Below are 4,195 nucleotides of genomic sequence, written 5' to 3'. Positions count from 1 at the left end.
GTATGTATATATGTCTAAGGGAAAGTCCCTCTAATACCAATTGGTTTGAGAAAAGGATGGACTCTTGGGCTTATATTGCAGGACATTGTGTTTGGGCTATGCGATCTTACAAATGGCATCAGAGCTAGGCTATAGCCCGATGTGGTGAACAACGCAGTGGTGGCGCACCCCTAAGCGCACGGTGCGACATGGCACACCCCTCAGTTTGCCAACGATAATGGAGCCATGGTGCCTTATATCGAAAGTCTTCCTTCCCAAGGCGTGGAAGTGCGGCGTGTCCCGATGGTGAAAGAAAAGTGAAAGAAAGAGATCGGCAGTATAAGAGGCGTGTCCCGGTAGTGAAAGAAAAGTGAAAGAAAAAGAGACCGGTGATATAAGATGGCGGGAGTATCATTGAAGGGGAGGCTCGGTGATGTGGTCTTCGGTTTGAGGGGAGGATTATTGGGGTGCAAACCTATCCCACATAGGAGGGAGACAAAAACAAATGTATGTATATAAGTCTAAGGGGAAGTCCCTCTAATACCAATTGGTTTTAGAAACGGATGGACTCTTGGGTTTATATTGCAGGACATTGTGTTTGGGCTATGCGATCTTACAAAAGATATGGAGAACTTTAAACAATTAGAAGGAAGATTCCAGGAAACTCACACGAAGCTTCCACGAAGTTGTTAGGAAACTCACATGTAGCTTCTACGAAGTTGTTAGGAAACTCACATGTAGCTTCCACGAAGTTGTGTGGAAATTCACATGTAGCTTCCACGAAGCTGTCAGGAAACTCACATGTAGTCTCCATGAAGCTGTCAGTAAACTCACATGAAGCTTCAAGGAATTGTTTTTAGCTTACTCCTTAAACCATTCTATAAATAGACCCTCTTGTAACTCATTGTAAACACACCACAAATATTCAGTAAATACATTCTCTAGTTGGTCCGTGGACTAAAGCAATCACAACGATTGCATATAACCACGTTATCTCATGTGTCGATTTACATTTCTTGCATTTATAATCTTTCGTTCATTAAGTGGGTTAGTAATCTTGTAGAATTACTATCGGTGAGTGATCTTGTTGAATCACTTGCGTTGTTTTGGGTCCTAATATCCTTACAACTGGTATCAGAGCACAAGGTTTCGACTTTGGGAACGATGGCGGAAGACGGAAAGTTTAGAATCGACCGATTCGATGGGAGAGACTTTGGCTTTTGGAAGATGCAAATTGAAGATTACTTGTATCAAAAGAAGCTACATCAACCTCTGTTAGAGACCAAGCCCGAAAGCATGAGCGATGCCGATTGGACGCTTTTGGATCGTCAAGCTTTGGGTGCGATTCGTCTTTCACTTGCTAAGAACGTTGCATACAACGTTGTGAATGAGAAGACGACGTTTGCTTGCTTGAAAGCACTCTCTAACATGTATGAGAAACCTACCGCTTCTAATAAGGTTTTTCTCATGCGACAATTGTTCAATACGAAGATGAAGGAAGGTACGAGTGCAACGGATCATATCAACGAGTTCAACAACATCATCTCGAGGTTAGCATCGGTAGATATTGTGTTTGATAATGAGTTAAAGGCACTAATCTTGCTTTCATCATTACCGGAAAGTTGGTCGGGTACGGTTACCGCAGTTAGTAGCTCTACAGGAACTACTAAGCTAGCGTTTGAAGGAAGAAGGGATTTGATTCTTGGTGAAGATACTCGTAGGAGAAACTCGGGGGAATCGACATCCGGTTCCTTGTTAAGTACCGACAACTGTGGTAGGAAATTTGATCGCGGTGAGAAGAAGGGTAGAAAGAAGTCTAAGAAGAGGTATCCACTGAAAGATAGAAGTGAAGCTGTTTGTTGGGGTTGCAATCAAAAAGGGCACTTTCAAAGGAATTGCAAAAATGGTTCCGCGAAAGGTGTAAACTTGGCCGAAGGGGAAAGTGATGATGCACTTTTGTGTAGTGTTGAAAATTCTATGGAGTCTTGGATTTTGGATTTGGGAGCTTCGTTTCATGCTACTTATGTCAAAAGCATGATGAAGAATTTTTGTTCATACCAAGGCAAGGTGAGATTGGCGAACAACAAGCAACTCAACATAGAGGGCATTGGAGATGTTGTATTGAAGACTACTCTTGGCTCTAATTGGACCTTGAAAAACGTAAGGTACATTCCTAAATTAAAAAGGAAACTTATTTCGGTTGGTCAATTAGATGATGAAGGTAATGCGGTTACTTTTGAAAACTGCCAATGGAAGGTGGTTAAAGGTAGTTGTGTAGTGGCTCGTGGACATAAAAAGGGAACTCTTTATATGGTTGAAGTGTTTGATGAAGACACGGTAGTTGCTACAGTTAATGTTGAGTCCGAATCAACTCTATGGCACCGAAGACTCGGGCATATGAGTGAGAAGGGTATGAAGATGCTTGTTTCGAGTGGGAGAATTCCGGATTTAAAAAAGGTAGAACTTGGGTTTTGCGAACCATGTGTATATGGGAAGCAAAAGAAGGTGACTTTTGGTAAATCGGGGAATGCACCTAAGTTGGAGAAATTGGAGCTCGTTCATACGGATGTGTTTGGTCCAACCAATGTAGAATCACATGGAGGTTCTCGCTATTATGTCACCTTCATTGATGACTCCACTCGAAAGGTATGGGTTTATTTTCTTAAAGCTAAATCCGATGTATTTAATACTTTTGTGAAGTGGAAAGCTATGGTAGAAAATGAGACTAAAGTCAAGTGCTTGAAGTCGGATAATGGAGGAGAATATGGTAGTCTTGAGTTTAAATACCATTGTGCAAAGCTCGGTATTAGAATGTTGAAAATGGTACCGGAGACACCGCAACACAATGGGGTCGCCGAACGTATGAATCGTACGTTAAATGAAAGGGCTAAGAGTATGAGACTACATGCCGGTTTGCCTAAAATGTTTTGGGCGGATGCGGTTAACACGGCGGCTTATTTGATAAATAGGGGACCCTCAACACCGTTGGGTTTTCGAATTCCCGAGGAAGAATGGCAAGGTAAGAAGGTGAGTTATAATCACCTTAGGATCTTTGGGTGTAATGCTTATGTGAAGACCAAAGATGCGGATAGAGACAAGCTTGAAGCTAAGTCAAAGAAGTGTATTTTCATAGGCTACGGGTCGGATGAAATGGGTTATCGTTGTTGGGATAACGAGGCTAGAAAAGTGATTCGTTCTCGTGATGTTACCTTTGACGAAGATTCGGTTTATGGCAAACCGGAAACGGGGAGTCCTAAACCGGGTCATGTTACTTTTGGCGATGTTTCTATTGATGATCTTGCAGGTTCTAGTGGGAGTACGAGTAACAATGAATTGCCAATTAACGGTGAGGCGTCATAAAATGCTAATGATGGAAATGATTCGGAAAGCGGTGATGATTCCGAACATAGTGCGAGTTCTAGTGATGAGGAGGGCACAAATGAAACCGGTCCAACCATTTCGGTTGCTCCTACACTAAAACGCTCGACTAGAGTGCCCAAACCTAATCCTAGGTATTCTCCATCAGCAAACTACTTGCTCTATACCGAGAATGGTGAACCCGAAAGTTACTTTGAGGCAAGGAAGACAAAAGAATCCATACAATGGGAGCTTGCCATGAAAGAAGAGATGGGGTCACTTGAGAAGAATAAAAGGGCGTTGCAAAGGGCGTTGCAAAGTAAATGGGTGTATCGAATCAAGAATGAGTTGGATGGCAAGAAAAGGTACAAGGCTCGTTTGGTGGTTAAAGGCTTTCAACAAAAGAAAGGAGTTGACTACCAAGAGATATTTTCACCGGTGGTGAAGATGACTATGACTACTATTCGTTTGGTACTTTCTATGGTTGCATCCGAAGACTTACATCTATAGCAACTAGATGTGAAGACCGCATTCTTGCATGGTGATCTTGTTAAAGAGATCTACATGAGGCAACCCGAGGGCTTTGAGGTAAAGGGTAAAGAGAAGTGGGTTTGTAAGCTAAAGAAAAGTTTGTATGGATTGAAGCAAGCACCTCGGCAATGGTACTTGAAGTTTGATGATTTTATGAAGAAGATTGGTTTCTTAAGATGTGAAGCGGATCACTGTTGCTACTTGAAGAAACTCAAGTCTTATATAATCTTATTGTTGTATGTTGATGACATGTTACTTGCAGGTTCCAACATGTTCGAAATTAACAAGTTGAAGGGATTACTTTCCCATGAGTTCGAGATGAAAGATC

The sequence above is a fragment of the Rutidosis leptorrhynchoides genome, chromosome 10 (assembly GCF_046630445.1).
Source record: "Rutidosis leptorrhynchoides isolate AG116_Rl617_1_P2 chromosome 10, CSIRO_AGI_Rlap_v1, whole genome shotgun sequence".
Taxonomy (NCBI): Eukaryota; Viridiplantae; Streptophyta; class Magnoliopsida; order Asterales; family Asteraceae; genus Rutidosis; species Rutidosis leptorrhynchoides.
This window is presented reverse-complemented; position numbering follows the sequence as displayed.